Here is a 17,890-nt window from a genome sequence, read left to right on the forward strand (position 1 = left end):
CTCTAGCCGTCTTTAATTTAGTATAACAGTCCACAATAACTCATGTGCTAGTCTTTTAACAACGAATATTGGGATTGATAGTCTCTTTATAAGGCCTCCATGACTCAAAGGACGAGCGTGTTTGGTGTGAATGGAATTCGAACACGCGACTCTCGGATTACGAGTCGAATGTCTTAACCACCTGGTCATGCCGGGCCAAAATATCAGATCGTGAATTTTAATTGAAAAGCTTTGCCTACCTGACAACGAGGTAGAGAACAAAATGTTTATTCCCCAGGTGAGGCTCGAACTCACAACCCCGGCATATCCCACAAGTACTGTCTTATAAGTACCGTGCGCTATCCAATTGCGCCACTGGGGATATGATTATAGTTGCAATAGAAGCCCTAGAATGCTTCACTATTTCCTATAAACCTTTACCTATTAGCCAAGTTAACGCTTAAACGACCCAACCCAGAAGGATACTTAACATTGTTAGACGTAGCCATAAAAATCCAATACAGACAATTACGAAGCTTTATACATAGCAAAGAATCCTGGGGCGTAGAGTTTTTACACCTGATGGGAGTGGGGATGATTTTTGAAACCACTTATGTGGACTGTTCAATTTGCAAATTGGTAATCTCTAATTACGAGGACCTGAAAGCTGTAAACATACAGTCACAGAGTAATCGTGTTGCCACGATACTTCAAGGTTTCCATGTAGGTTTGTGTAAGTGAGGTCTTTTGAACAGTTTTCAAAATGTTAACAGAATAAAGACAAACGTGTCACAAATTAGCTGCCACATGAATTTATTCCTGCACAGTATAAAAAATGACCATTATACTTGACAAGGTTACTTATAACTTTCCTTGCATGAATTACGTTTTCAAATATTAATAAAATTAGTAATTACCCTTGATAAGTTTATATCTACCGAAAATGTTGTTTGATAAAAATAATTAAAATGGCTTTGCGAACTCTTGAAAATCACACATCAATACAATGTAGCACATAATTATTCATTGGTCCTCTAGTCTACATGTTCCCAAACGTAGACCTCCTTTGTGATGATCTGTTTATGAATTCTTTCATAATCTCTTCTATATTTATCCTGGCACCTCATCTTTGTGAGTGTAACAAACTGCCACATGGTTGAGGCGGCACTGAGACATAGTTGACCTTAACCACGTCTTTAACCGTCTTAATGAGAAAAGCTGCGTTCACATTTGTAGCTAGATACTAGACATACAAGCAAAATTTTCTTGAGAAGAAACACTTCGTTTAACATCTGCTGGCTTGTTTCATGCATTTTACAGTAAGCATCTTTCGCACCTTTCAGAGATACTGCTTTTGAAGTTACTTTGAACATGAGCAACTGAAACTCCAGCCGTTGTGCAGAGATTTCTCTCTAAAGAAGTTTATAACCGAGTTGTCAATCTTGCCAGATTTGATCATGTTCTCAAGTGCCAGGTATTGCCTCATGTCATTGTTGTCTGCATTGAATGTAGTGGTCAGATGTTCTATGACTGCGTCTACAAATTCAATATATTGGCTTCTACAGTAATCTCTAGCTGTTGCAGAATGGTGTCCTGAGCCATTACCTGTTATCCTTCTGGGGAGTCTGCGAATGCGTGGTATTTCAATAGGCACCAAATCAAGGGAAGTTACCTTTTTCTCAGCTTCATGAAATATCTTGTTGTAATTTTCCTCTGTTCGCAATACCCGCAATTGCTCAACTGTCATTGCAGAGGTTTCAATCATGTCAGATACTGTCTTTCCTTTGTCAAATCTGTCCAGCAGACCTCGTGCTTTCACTGATACATCTGATTTTTCATTTGCTAATTCAAACAAAGAGTCAACAATGTCACTGTAGTGATCATTAGCACATCTAATTGCAGATAGGCGGCACAACCAGGGTGTTGAACACAGTGGGCGGATGTATTTAACTGGACCATTGTGGCTGTCTGACGATACAATAATTTCAGAGATTGTCTTGTATTTACCTGACCTCTGAAGCAAGACACCAAGTTCATGTACCCACTGGATAGAATCTCGAACACATTCACAACCTTCAACTGCATGTTGCATTATTAAATTAGCCTTGTGTGCTCCGCAGTGAAGAAACAAAGCTGACGGTTGTTTCTCTTTTACTTTTGCCTGGCATCCACTGTACGCACCACTCATGTTAGCGGCTCCATCATACGTTTGTGCTCTTAATCGTGACTGTGGTAAATTGAGTCCAGTCAGTACATCAAGTATGGTCGAGGATATTGTTTCACCAGATGTATTGGAAACACTGTACAAACCAAGAAATTTCTCGTGGACGTCAAGGAAGGTTCTCATCTACGTATCGTACGCATATTGCTTCCCATTCGATACCTGTAACATCTTGAGTGCCATTAACCATTAATGCAAAGATTTTACTTTGCTGCACTTCGTGTGCTATGTTCCTCAGCATTTGATGGCTGAACGTCTCCATTATTTCCTTCCGAGCCTGGGAAGCTGGAAGCTTTGTGATATATGTGGAGACGCATATATAAGAGAAGCTTGAAGTACTTTTGACACACGTGTCTCACAACACATCAGTATGTTACACACGTATGACCAACACAAAACCACTTCAACAGAAACACTTGTTGTATAAACAGGGAACACAAAAAACACAGAAAACCCATTTTAAATTTCTACCTTACAAAATACGAAGGATTTTAAAAAGAAAAAAAATATGTAAACTATACTTATTAAAGAATATAATCCGTAAATGAATAGAGACACTTGATGGCATATGTAACTAAACCATCATTCAAAAACAATACATTAAACCGATACACTTGACACCATTACTTTCAGATTAACACTTGCATACTGTGGAATATCACACAGTCTCACAATTCGTTTTTAACCCTTAAGTATACTTTAAATCCTTTCAACTTACTTCTGTTCCTTAAGAACTTGTATTTTCTGTTTATGTGTTTTTAACTAATCATAAAATATATTGTAAATCTTTTAATGTTTATATCTTATAAAATAGTCATATACGTAATATGTTAGTACAGCTGTATAGTTAGTGTATAACTGTACTATAATACTAGAGTGTTAATAATTTAACGAATATTCTAATAATAAACGGTTGTGTATATTAACACTAACGAAACTGCAAATGAAAAACGTCAGTTAAGATAAAAAATATTTGAAATATGTTTGTTTGTTTGTTTGTTTTGAATTTCGCGCAGAGCTACCCGAGGGCTATTCGCGCTAGCCGTCCATCATTTCGTAGTGTATGACTAAAGAGAAAGTCCTCCGCTAATACACCGGTAAGTTTACGGATTTTCATCAACACAGTTAAAAAAACCCTTAAAATCACAGCTGCGTTTTTTTAGTAACAAAATAAACCCAAACGTAATAACATAAAGCATTTATTGAGCGTTTCCAAACCTTTAAACTTCCCTCGAGTGGTATAAAATAAATATGGTAATAATAATGTTAGTAATATAATACAATAATAATACAATTTGTACTCGTTTTTGGAAGAAAACATTATAATACAATTTTGACAAAACCTCTATTTTTTTTTACTTCGCAGTAACTTAAACTAACGTATAGTTAACTTTCAAATTGCTCTTTCCAATCAGTGGATAGAAAGAACTTCCTAGTTCTCGAAAGAAAAAAATTCTTACGTTGGTCAATGGTACTAATGAATTGTCAGCAGAGTATTTTTCTTTCTAAATAATTAAGTTGTTCTTCAAGAATGTGGCAAATGGCTAATTTATTAAGTCGTCTTTGTTTCATAGATCTACGAAGCCTGGTCTTCAGCGTTATAAGAACACTGAAACTCTTCACAGTTTCAATAGAGAAGTAGGGACAACTAACAGAATGTCCCTCAAAATGTTTGTAGCTTCAGTGTTGGAATTGAAGATTTATTTTTTGAGATGATCATGGCGAATTGCACATATAATGATTTGCTTGTCAACTCTGAGTTTTCGTCCCAAAATATTGTCGGTCTCTCCAATGAGGTAAACGTACTCCAATCTTTCAAGTGTATTTTCGACCTCCCTGCTCAGAAACCCTCTGTACTACATGTCTACAGTATATAGCAGTTTGTAATACTCCGAAAGAGATGTTGGTGCACGTGCAACAGCCTCACCAGTAAATCGCTTGAGTAGTCTTTTCATATGTCATATTTGAATTGGACGGATATTAAAAGAGTAGATTAATCCAATTGTTTTCTCATATGCTTTTCTAAAGCTTTCCTTTGTTCTTTCTCCTTTAAGACTGGTGTTGACACACTCCATTGCAGAAAGGTGTCCCAGCAATGGTTTGTGTTCTCTTTTTTAAGAAGTTGTTCAGGTTCCCCAATTCCTCCATCATTTCACTGGCTAAAACTAATCCTAGGACTGTTTTCCGCTTCTGAAATATTTCCAGGACTCAATTTATTTTGTTTGCTGAATATGATGGCCTAGATAAAGCCATCTAATTCAAACTAAATAACATTGGCTCGTACTGGTTGAGCACTGACGAAATGGTTGGGTATAAAGAGTCCACTTTGTAGAGCAAAGCGATTTCAAAGTAGTGTAAAATTCAGTTTCAGATTTTGTTATTGTCTCACAAATTATATTGAGTTTCCACGATTGTCAAACAAGCATCCAGACTCATAAACCCACTGCAAAGAATCCCAAATCACGTAAGATTCTGTACAAGTTGGCTGAGTAATGAGATTTACACAATAAAGATCACAATGGACATGAAAGTCTAATGGCTGCTCTTTTCTAAGAAAATCTTGAAAAAGTGGCAAAAAATTATATGCTTTGCAATATTTCTGCATTGTCCGTTAAACTCGGGATCTCATTTTGAATTTTAGGGAAGACATAATCCTAAATATACGTCAACCACATAAAGAGTTTAGGATCACCCTCTGACTCCAACAGTTGACTTAAATCCACTTCCGTTTCCTCATAACCTCTAAAAGCCAACCTTCAGTAGACAAATTGCTGTGATGCCAAAGCACTACAGAACTTTTTGCCCATAACAAACCTTTGGTTTGACTGATGTAGAGTATTTTCAAGGTCATCTCTTTCCGACTTCCTAACTCTATGGTTTCTTTCTCAAATACCACTGAACTGGACAAACGTTATTGTTCTATTTCTTTATCATTAGGCTTCCTGCCTTCACATTCTCTGTACATTGCTGCTTAAACCTGTCTGTTGTTGTACCTCCTCCCACAATAAACATGACAGTAAAAAGACCAAACTCAGGTACCACAGTAAACCCCATAACACATATCTAAAAGACTTTTAAAGTTGGAATTTTTTATTCTTATATAAGAGTGTAAAACTCAATGAAATAATCATCGTTAATAATACTACAGTTAAGAAGAAGAGTAAAAATACTATCATAGTGAAACATTTCTTGAAAATAGTTTTACAGACTTTGTTTGAAATAAGAATATTGCTTGTTTGTTTGTTTTGGAATTTCGCACAAAGCTACTCGAGGGCTATCTGTGCTAGCCGTCCCTAATTTAGCAGTGTAAGACTAGAGGGAAGGCAGCTAGTCATCACCACCCACCGCCAACTCTTGGGCTACTCTTTTACCAACGAATAGTGGGATTGACCGTAACATTATAATGCCCTCACGGCTGAAAGGGCGAGCATGTTTGGCGCGACCGGGATGCGAACCCGCGATCCTCAGATTACGAGTCGCACGCCTTATATAATACAATGCTTTCACATGACAGATGAAGACACATTGTAAAACAAGAAATGGTAAGGAAAGAAGTTTTATTATTCTTGATGACGAAAAACCCACTTGAAATGGTAATGATCTGATATTCACGGCTGTGACTACAAGTTTACCTCATCAAAACAATCCAATGAGCACATACATCACATTGCTTTGCTTGTTAAAAACGCTTTATGTCCACTTTTTCCTCTTTACTGTTTTTGATATTGTTGCTCAACTTCTGGCAGTCAAAAACTTTCCAAGTTGGTTAAATCTTGACCCACTTAACACTGATTTGGTAGCCCAGTAAAAATGGATTGACATATTTATAAAATAACCATTTAGTTATGCATTTCTGCTTTCGTAACCTGTAACTTATAAATATTAACACAGTTTCCACGTAAAACCTCTTTAAGATTTAATAAAGTGAAAAGAAAATTTAATTATATCGAGATCATTTATTAAACAAGAATAATTATATATGCAGCTAAGAAATTGAAAGAGCACATTAGCACCTGACCTTACTTCCTGGTGTACATAAACGAAAAAAAAAATAAATAAAAGGTCCTTTTGAGGGTTGTAAAGATATTAATGTACTACCTGTTCTTTTACAAAACAACCGCCTCGCCCCGGCATGGCCAAGTGGTTAAGGCACTAGACTCCTAATCCGAGAGTCGCAAGTTCGAATCCCTGTCACACCAAACATGCTCGTCCTTTCAGCCGTGACGGTCAGTCCCACTATTCGTTGGTAAAAGAGCAGCCCAAGAGTTGGTTGTGGGTGGTGATGACTAGCTGCATTCCCTCTAGTCTTACACTGTTAAATTATGGAGGGCTAGCGCAGATAACCCTCGTGTAGCTTTGCGCAAAATTCAAAAACAAACAACAGCGAGCTAAACGAGTTCCTACCTCCCCAAAATCGAAAACAATGATCTGTCATTAATTCACTAACACACAGATTAGCATCTTGAATATTTACAGCATCTGTGAATGTAAGAGCTTGTTAACTGTTTAGTCTTAATAATAAAAAGAAATCACTACTTCCTTAAACTATTAGTTTGTCCGAGTTCCTAGTTGCGCTACATTTCGACTCATCTTATTATTGTTCATCAAATATTCGTTCCACTTTGTTCAGAGTACACATAAATAATTTCAGATATAAGACATATCAAAGTTCATGAAAGATTCGTAAGTTTATTTAATTACACTGACATTAGTCACAAGCAAGAAAATTCTTCCTTTGTACAATGAATTGAACAACATGTTTTCCGTAATAACTTACTAAATGCCAAACGTGTTAAGGCATGCGGTTCTTAATCTGAGGGTCGCGGGTTTGCGACCCCGTCGCGCCAAACATGCTTGCCCTTTCAGCCGTGGGGGCGTTATAAAGTTACGGTCAATCCCACTATTCGTTGTTAAATGAGTAGCCCAGGAGTTGGCGGTGGATGGTGATGACTACCTGCTTTCCCTTTAGTTTTACACTGCAAAATTAGGGACGGCTTGCACAGATAACCCTCGAGCAACAAACAAAAATTACTAAATATATACCTTTCCACTTCTATTATCTTTTTCTTTTATGTCTCAATGATTAAAATCTTTAGTTGCTTTCCGACTGTAAACAAGTTCTAACCATAATGAATTGAGTGAAAATAAACTCAATCAAAATAAGAACAAAAGCTAACGCTGGATAACACTGTTGTCTTTTAAAATATAGAAAATAAAAATACAAACATGTCTTTTAAAAATTATAATTAAGTTCCTACAGTAAATTTTCTAATGATTTTTTAAAATGTCCTTAATTCTAATTCGTTGTCTTACACTAACAGTACGAACAACCACTTTTTACAATTTGAGCCTCTTGTCTACATATATATTATGTATGATTTACAGAAGAGAAATCATTTTGTTTGTTTCAAGTTAAGCAAAAATACTACATAATGAGTTATTTGTGCTCTGCCCACCAGATGTATCGAAACCCGGTTTCTAGCACTGTAAGTCCTCACACATACAGCTCTGCCACTGAAGTGAAATAATGTACATAATTAATCTAACTTCACAGGAAGTGAAAAAACAAACAGCTCGCTAGATACACGATTCTTTATTTCCTTTCCTTAGTCGCCAATGGCCAACTGCCTATTTGTATTTCAAAACCCTTCGCATGTTGTGCCAAGACTTCGGCAGATGTAATGTTTCTTGAGTTTTCGTACGGTCAGAGTGCAGAATTCGTTTGTCATAACAAATGGTTTTACGCAAAAGTAATTGAGAGGAAAATATTTAACTCGAAAAATAGCATATCCCCATATTTCAAAAAAAGTGAGGGGATAATACGCCACGCTTCAAAATTGGTAAACATGTCCCTTCCCTGTAAATTACCCTTGTGTATCTACTTACGTTTCTTACAAAATCTTTAATAAAGCTATCGGAAAAGTATTATATAGACTCTTAGCTTCTAGAAAACATAAATGAAACTATCTCGAAAGACCCGTGAAGGGATTTCCCAAAACTTATGGAGCTTTCAGGTTTGACTGAACTGACTAATATGTTTAAGGAACTTTGAAATTAGAGCCCTCCATCCTGATGTCATGATGTTTGGTGATGTCTGAAAACTAGCTCCGTGAATTTAGATGCAAATTTAGACAGCCATGCATAGGCGTTTTAAAATAAGCATCTGTATTTAAATTCCAGAAATTTGAATAATAATGAAGTCAGAAGGAAGCACAAGAGAGATAAAGCAACTGTCACGATTGACTGTACAGGTTTAATGGAAAATTAACAGGAAAGTGTGAATGATTGCTCAAATTAAAGCGCGAAAACGTTTTTTGCACAGTTATTTTTTCCCATGAATTTGCAAGGAACATTTGCAACTATAAAATATCCCACAATATGTAGAGTAGAACATAAATATATTGTAAAGAGTAAGTAAAGTATAAAACACTTTTAGATAAGCAACTGATTTGATAATGAGTGCTATATGACTTCAAGTCAACCTCTGTCACCCCAAAGACACACAAGTGAGTATATGATAATGCTTTGACATTACTACACCTGATTAAAACCAAACCTTAATGTTAACCATATAGCGGAATATTTATAAAAGAAAAGTTATTGAGTTGATTCGATAATTGCAAGCGAGGTATTAGCAACAAGTTAAAATTTTATAATGCTACATCACACTGGTTAAAGCCCAATTTCGTTAATTTAAAATAGCCGCATAAAGCTTTCAGAAGGTTTTATTTGTTTGGAACTTCGCGCAAAGCTAAACGATGGCTCTCTGCACTAGCAGTCCCTAATTTAGCAGCATAAGACTAGAGAGAAGGCACCTATTCATCACCACCCACCGACAACTCTTGGAATAGTCTTTTAACAACGAATAGCAGGATTAATCGTCACATTGTAATGCACCTACAGTTGAAAAGGCAAGCATACTTGGTGTGACGGATATTTAAAAACTTCGACCTTCACGTTATGAGTCTAGCGCCCTAACCACCTGGCCATGCGTGGATCGTTTAGAAGATAAGAAAACGTAAAGTGTTAAATTAACTCGTGAATCTTTGCACCTCATAATGATAAGATTGAAAAAAACTCAAAGCAAAAGGAAGGAGAAACAGTAGAAAGAAAAACTTCACAAACAATTATGAAATTAAACTTTCTTTTATAAATATACAACAACTTTATGATTTTCAATTTATCATTTATTCTTCATTTTTCACCCCGTAATACGAGGCTTATTATTATACTTATGTAGATTCTGATTAAAAGAGTTTTGGTCCCTTTTTAGTATTAAATTAAAATTCGTTAATATGTATATATAGCTTAACGTAGCTCTTGAATTCTAAAAAGAAGTTAGCAAGGGGTCCTAAAATCTATTCACAAATACATGTACTCACAATGAGGTACCTGACAGACAGAGCAAATTCAAGCACCAACTTACATTATTGTAAGTTTCATTTGAAATTCGCATTTGACTCATTAAAATGCACTTTACCTTCCCATCAACAAGATATTCAGTCAAAACCGATAGCTTTTTTAATATCCTTTGTTTATATTCTTATATAAAAACCAAAGTAATTAAACACATAGAACATTTTTCTGATATAATTAACTGTAACTGCCCTTAGATTTTGTTAAATTAAATATAAAGAAATCTAGCTGCACAATTTCAAAGAAAATAGCGTCTATAAATGTATGTATACATAACAATACAACATGAAGGTGTGCATTGCTACTTTGAACGATGTCATCAAAATGCCCTCCGCTAGTACAGCGGTATGTCTCCGGATTTACAACGCTAAAATCAGCGGTTCGATTTCCCTCGGTGGGCTGAACAGATAGTCCTTTGTGGCTTTGCTATACGAAAAACACACACACAGACATCAAAATGTGTAATATTAAAATATAATTTTTATTTAAATATGTATTTATATTTGTCATTAAATATTGAAACACTAAATTTCGAAGTGGTTTTAATTTAAAACATCTTTGTTGTTTTATGGTTGCAAATTACTTTGAGCTAGAACGACATAACAGGGAAAATGTTTACAAAAACCAAACAAAGAGGAGTTTCCATCTGCGAGTACAAAAGAGAAGGTATTATCCTTACGTTCATTCTTATAACTACAGATGGCAGCACAATACACTAAATGTACACATATTACCGGTACCTTTATTTTGCGCGTTTAAAATAGAGAGCATAAGCATCATGGGCTTAATAATTGAGTAATTTATTATAAGCATGAGTATTATTCAGTGACTTTTTATAAATAAAAAATTGTCTCTTTCTTATTAATCCAAAACAATCTAACATGCCTATTTGTTCTTGAGTGATGTATCTCAAGACGACTGGTATGGGTATTAAAACTTATTAAAATAAAGTAGAGAACAACGTTTCAACCTTCTTTGGGTTATCTTCAGGTTAACGGATGTTCTTTACTGAGTTTCTCTTAAGCACCTTGAGCGACACTGTCTTGCTTGAGGAGTTAGATTTTTATTATATCATAACTGATTCAACGAAAAAGCCACAGTTGATATTCTGTAATAATCTGCTTGATAAATATTAAACATAATCTTATAACAGAGAATTGTCTTACTTTCTGAAAATTCATTATTTTGACAGGTAAACTTACAAGCATCGCTCAGTTAAGCTTGCTAATAAAGTTGATTTGGTCGCGAAGTATATGGATAACTACTTTTAAAAAACTGACTAAGTTTCTTAGTGTATGTGAAATAAGGATACCGGACGAAATGAGCAAAATCTTTATTTCTAGACTAAAAGAGAAAGAAAAAAATGTACAAATTTGCATGGACAAAGTCACTGTCGGTGTCTCTACTAGGCTGTGTTTAGTCCTACAACTTTAATTTGAATGAGTTTGGTCTGCATAGGGTCAAAATACCATGAACTCCAAATAACGCACTTCAATTGTACAAGTAGACTTGATTTCTCTTTCCAGTTGATAGTGTTACCTTACAACCATAATTCTCTCATAACATTAGTTAGCTATAACATAATGGCATTGTAAATTTAGTTAGCAAAGGGTATTGCAGTCGTATATCCATCGAACACAGACACAAAATTTTGTTATAGTACCTTTTCACCCAGAATAGACATTATTTACCATAAGAAAGAACTAAATGAAGTAACTAGTATAAGACAATCTCAGTAACCTTCTGGGCCACATTCTAACACTAACTTTGCATAGGAAATAAATATACAATTTCTATAATAATTACAAGCAGATAAAAGCATGTTTACAGAAATATTTAGCACGCGAACAATATTCTTTATCGGACTTCAATCTTTGTATAAGGTTTTAGTTTGAAATATGTTGATAGGATCAGCATGAGTCATCTGAAACTTTGTGTCAGAATTGAACAAACAAAGTAGGAAAATTCAATTAAAAATACAGTCCAAATGTTATTAACGTTTCTGCTATTTTATGATAACGCAAATTTAGCGATATTTGTAGTTTTTTAGATGATTGCTATAATAACTAAAAGGTGTTACCGGCGATAAGCACTTGTTGTAAACTGAAAAGCACCTCAACTTATACAAGTGATTATTTATATCGCCTTCAAATTTATAACATAGTAAATTTCAAGAGCAACATATTTGTAGGCTTAATTACCGATACACTTCACAAAAGAAAATGGGCAGATTAACCAAGATCAAAACATTTTAAAGCCATATTGTTGAAACAGGCATTAAAATACATGTTGAAATTTATTGTAATAAATTTTGTATTTAAGGGAAGGTTACGCATGCCGTCTTTAATTCTGAACTACTAATTAAATGGCCCCCAGTGGCACAATGGTATGTTTGTGGACTCACAACGCTAGAAGCTGGGTTTCGATACCCGTGACGGCTAGAGCACAGATAGCCCATTTGTGCAGCTTTGTGTTTAATTCCAAACAAATCAATTAAATGGAAAGCAGCTAATTAGAAGCGGGGAATATTTTATGGTATCACTCGGATTTATAACGTGGCTCATGTCCAAAATCAAAAGTTCCACCAAAGGCCCATTCTCCAATAAATATTACTCGTGTGAAGATCTCGTAAAGATGCAAGTTACCGTGATTTATTAAACACTGCTCACCTGCCGTTCCTGTAATAAGCAAGTAAAGTTAACAAAGATTTTACCACAGCAGTGACTTTCTTTATCATAATTAGTGTTGACTTTCCCAGGTTTCAAATAGTTGAAGCTGAGATGCAAAAATAATAATAAATAAATCTGTGTTTACACTTTGTTATTAGTAGAAAAGCTACACATCTGGAGGATCAAACCCCAGTTTCTAGTGGAGTATATCTGAAGACATTCCGCTGTGCCACGTGAGGGGAAGAAAGGAACGAAATAGTAATACTGATATATACATATATAATATGGATAGTGATAAAAAAAGGTTATGAATTGTTAATAGACATATACAACTGTCTTGCATACTAACTGTTCAGCATACTAAAGGTGTGTACGTCAGTAAAGCTGTTTATTCTATTACATACAAACATTTGTAAAGTTTTTTCTTGAGTGTAAATATGAACATAACAGTAGATATTAAAATATACTTGTGCCTATACATCTCCCTATCTTACGTGCATTTTGAAACATGTCTGTCAGTAAACTACTGACTATATTTAGTGCTTGTTCATACACTTTACTAACTAATTATGATTTAAGGATATGAAATAACACATTCATTAAAGTTTTTTGGACAAAAAAACCAGCAACTCAAACAATAGATAATGTTTAAATATGATAGAATTTCAGATTATGCCTGCTTTCTATGTGGTATTACGTATTCGGTCTTGTTTAGTTTGTTGCTAAGCGCAAAGCTACATAATAGGTTGTCTGTGCTTTGCCTATCACGGGATGTACTTGGTGTTATATCCATAGGTTGTCGCCGGGTGCTTGTTACAACACCAAACGAAATAGTTGTACAAAGCACTACACAACGTTTTATTGTACTTCGTTACCCCTGTATTGGATTACTAACGAAGTGCACGAAGCACACCTACGGTATTTCCAAGTGTGCATGGATGCATCATCTTTATAAATAAAGCTCCATAACGTAGTCTATAGGTTTACTGTTCGATTCTCAATAGAGTTAATTGTTCAGTGGGCACAGCGTAGAATCCTACCCATAGGTAGCAGTGTCGTCCCTGTTTATATTAGTAACAACATCGTCTCGTGTTTTATCACTGGTTGGTTACACGACAGTCGTTAGAATTAATCTTCTAAATACATTCTTTAATTCTGTGTTTCGCATTGTATAATTATACAACAAAACCCCTCTGAACGGTCTCTGATACAACATGTTTCGTTCAATTACATAATGATACATTTCAAATAAAATGACAACTAAGAAGTCCCAGCATTCAAATAAATATATATAAAACAGATTAAATAATTAGGAAGTCAATTCTATTATTCGCTACCTTGATGAATAATAGGAGTAACGTCCCCTAGCTTCTATTGCAGTTCACTTCCGGATAATATATACAATTTAGAACACTTGGAAACCGGATATTACCTTTTCAAATCACATTGTACTGATTTGATATTCACAGATACGTTAACTTTACTTCGAGTCTTATATGACACAATAAATACGCCTGTGATTTAACTTCTGATAGCTGACAAACAGGTGAGGTTAATAAAGGACAAATTGTTTAAATTATAATAATTCCTACATTTCAAGATCACGAGTTTTTTTTTATTTTTATGTTCCATTGAGTGCAATTTGTCGGTTTTCTAAAGCATTTACATTCATTAAAATTTCCCTAATCAAAATATTTCTCCGCTATTAGATTAACACTACAAGCTTGTACATTTTACGTCAATAATACTAATAAAGATAGGAGAATGTAATCACAATTAGAGTAAATCTATACGAAAGTCCTGTACATTTTACTTTAATAATACTTACAAACTTAAGAACGATGCATCAACAACAAAACTAAACCCATACGATAGTCCTGCGACTCGGCAGGGCCAGATGGTTAGGGTTTTCGATTCACTATCTGCGGGCCACCGGTTAGAGACCCGTCCAACCAAACATGCTCGTCCTTTCAGCTGTGGATTTGTTATAATGTAACAGTCAATCTCACAATTCGTTGGTTAGTGAGTAACCCAAGATATGACAGTGGGTTTAGATGACTAGCTGTCTTCCTTCTAGTCTTACACTGCTAAATTAGAAACGAATAGCGTAGATAGCCCTCGTATAGGTTTGCGCGAAATTCAAAACAAACAAAAACAAGCGTTATACAAAATATCTCTCTACAATGAATGCCTAGCCTCGAAAGACATCTAAGTACGAAAGACATCTAAGTACACTCAACAGACATTACTAATCAATGGGACATATTTGTTCGAATACTATGACGCTTCCTTTTCATTTCTGGGCACAGGACAGGTAGACAATTCAGCGCCTGTCCTCTGAAAGTGGGTTTTCTCGGGGTTCTCCCCCACATCTAATTTCCTGGCACTCTTAAATGCTGTGATTCTAGCCATGGCATTGGATTTATGAATCCCAGTCACCAAGTAGTCCTGTTAAAAGGGCGACTACTGGGACATATTTGTTCGAATACTATAGACATTCTTACTCCCATCAACTCCACATCATCAAAGCCGTCATCACCACCGAAGAAACTTGCTTTGATCTTCTCTCTACCTCTACATCTCCAAACATTCGTAGCCCATTACTCAACTGTGTAGTGTTGTAACTAGAGCTAGACTATATCTGGTGTTTTATCAGAACTGATTTGTCAACCCACATTCATAGTGGCATGACGAAGAAGAAAGTGACGTTTAACTTGCAAAATAATATAGTGTTCTTGTTTCTACGCATGCTCCAATCGTTAAGTTAGCGGCTCCATCATAAATTTGTGCTCTTAATCCCGAAACTGGTAAATTGAGTCCAGTCAGTACATCAAGTATGGTCCAGGATATTGTTTCACCATTAGTATTGGAAACATTGTACAAACCAAGAAATTTCTCGTGTACGTCAAGGTGATCATTCACGTATCGTACACATATTGCTTCCTGTTCGGCACCTCTAACATCTTCAGTGCCATCAACCATTAATGCAAATATTTTACTTTGATGCACTTCTTGTTCTATCTTCCTCAGCATTTGATGGCTGAACGTCTCCATTATTTCATTCCGAGCCTGGGGTAATAAGTAGGTTCTTCCTCTTCCAGGAGCTTCATTAACTGCAGGAAGTTCCCCTCCGTATCAGTATATCCATGTAATGCTAAACGTTGACGCAGTAAGAAACGTAAACTTCTGAATTTTTTCGCTAGACTTCTTTTGCACTCTTCCTGCTGCTTCATTTTTCCATTATGTAGCTAGACAATCACTGGAGTTACATCAAGTAAACCTTCTGGAGATATAGCGAATCTGTTGGAGGAGGAGGATTGGTGTTCGAAGAATTTATGTTTTGCCTATTTTCCAGTTGCAAAAAACCGGTGGATATGAAGGAATACTCCACTGGCCTCTCCAATTTCCCTGTAAAAACACCTCTATTTTACGCCTTGGCAAAATGAAAGCATATGACTTTTTGATTCTGATTTTCGAAGTGCAGCCATGGGAACTTATCAAACCACTTTCCCTAGAAGTTGATATTTTGAGATTTTGCTTTCTGTTGTGGTATTAGATAACCGTCTGAATGATATGAGCCCTGTTCTAAAATCGAATTTCAAACAAAAGGTAGCGGAGGGGGGCGATGTAGGGCGCACCTGGATCCGAGCGGCCCGAACCTATCGTTAACTGTACACTAAATAAACACTATGGTCAAAAACTTCGCCGGCTAAGAAGAGTAAGGCGTTCGACAATAAAACCGGTTAGACATGCATAAGAACAAATAGCGTAGGAAAACCGCACAATATACACATAAGATTGACGCAGCTACAAGCTGCAAATCGCCTGCCAGATCTAGATAACAGGAGTTTTCGCTTGGGAGTAATATTTTCAAATTTAACAGTATCAACTGACAACCAACATAACATAAGAAACAAATAAAACATGAAACGCCAGAGAAAACGCCGTGGAACAAACGTGTCACGAGAAAAACTTCGTTTATCAAATCTTTCTAATATATGTGGACACGCATATATAAGAGAAGCTGGAAGTACTTTAGACACACGTGTCTCACAACACATCAGTATGTTACACCCGTATGACCAACACAAAACCACTTCAACAAAAACACTTGTTGTATAGACAGGAAACACAAAAAACACAGAAACCCAATTTTAAATTTCTACCTTACAAAATACGAAGGATTTTAAAAAAGAAAAAAATATGGAAATTATACTTATTAAAGAATATAATCCGCAGATGAATAGAGACACTTGATGGCATATGTAACTAAACCATCATTCAAAAACAATACATTACACCGATACACTTGACACCATTACTTTCAGATTAACACTTGCATACTGTGGAATATCACACAGTCTCACAATTCGTTTTTAACCCTTAAGTATACTTTATATCCTTTCAACTTACTTCTGTTTCTTAAGAACTTGTATTTTCTGTTTATGTGTTTTTAACTAATCATAAAATATATAGTAAATCTTTTTTATGTTTATATCTTATAAAATAGTCATATACGTAATATGTTAGTACAGCTGTATGGTTAGTGTTATAACTGTACTATAATACTAGAGTGTTAACAATTTAACGAATATTCTAATAATAAACGGTTGTGTATATTAACACTAACGAAACTGCAAAGGAAAAACGTCAGTTAAGATAAAAAATATTTAAAATATGTTTGTTTGTTTGTTTTGAATTTCGCGCAGAGCTACCCGAGGGTTATTCGCGCTAGCCGTCCATCATTTCGTAGTGTATGACTAAAGGGAAAGTCCTCCGCTAATACACCGGTAAGTTTACGGATTTACAACGTTAAAATCATGGGTTCGATACCCTTCGGTAGACTCAGATGAGAGACCAATGTGGCTTTGCTGAAGAAAACACACACACACACAAGAGGGAAAGCAGCAATTCGTCTCCACCCACCGCCAACTGTTGGCTACTCTATTATCAACTAATATTGCAATTGATCGTCAAATTATAACGACCCAACGACTAAAAGGGCGAGGATGTTTAGTGTATACGAGGATCAAGACATTTTCCAGCAAACATCACATTAGAAACCACCCACACAATACTTATATTTGTCTCACACAACAGTTATTTTATACACTTTGTACAAACCAAACAAAGGAGTTGCAAAAGATAACAGTGCAGCAGTGACACGAGAAATCAAAACTCTTGACACATATAGATAAAACACAGGTTTAATAACAGAATTATGGTAGAGATATATCGAGGGCATATTTCCAAAACGATTTGTTTTGAAATTCGCGCTAAGATTCATGAGGGTTATCTGCTCTAGACGTCTTTAATTTAGTATCACAGTCCACAATAACTCATGTGCTAGTCTTTTAACAACGAATATTGGGATTGATAGTCTCCTTATAAGGCCTCCATGACTCAAAGGGCGTGCGTGTATGGTGTGAAGGGAATTCGAAACCGCGACTCTCGGATTACGAGTCGAGTGTCTTAACCACCTGGTCATTCCGGGCCAAAGTATCACATCGAGAATTTCAATTGAAATGCTTTGCCTACGTGACAACGAGGTAGAGAACAAAATGTTTATTCCCCAGGTGAGGCTCGAACTCACAACCCCGGCATA

At 35.7% G+C, this 17,890-nt stretch overlaps 1 non-coding gene across 1 annotated transcript; it reads right to left on the reverse strand.

The window, feature by feature from the left end:
- Window positions 1–269: 269 nt before the first annotated feature.
- Window positions 270–361, reverse strand: TRNAI-UAU (transfer RNA isoleucine (anticodon UAU)). The gene is given in 2 exon segments: window positions 270–305; window positions 324–361. It is a non-coding gene; the product is annotated as a tRNA-Ile (tRNA).
- Between the last annotated feature and the right edge of the window lie 17,529 nt (window positions 362–17,890).

Source organism: Tachypleus tridentatus, chromosome 2, assembly GCF_004210375.1.
Source record: "Tachypleus tridentatus isolate NWPU-2018 chromosome 2, ASM421037v1, whole genome shotgun sequence".
NCBI classification, from domain to species: domain Eukaryota; kingdom Metazoa; phylum Arthropoda; class Merostomata; order Xiphosura; family Limulidae; genus Tachypleus; species Tachypleus tridentatus.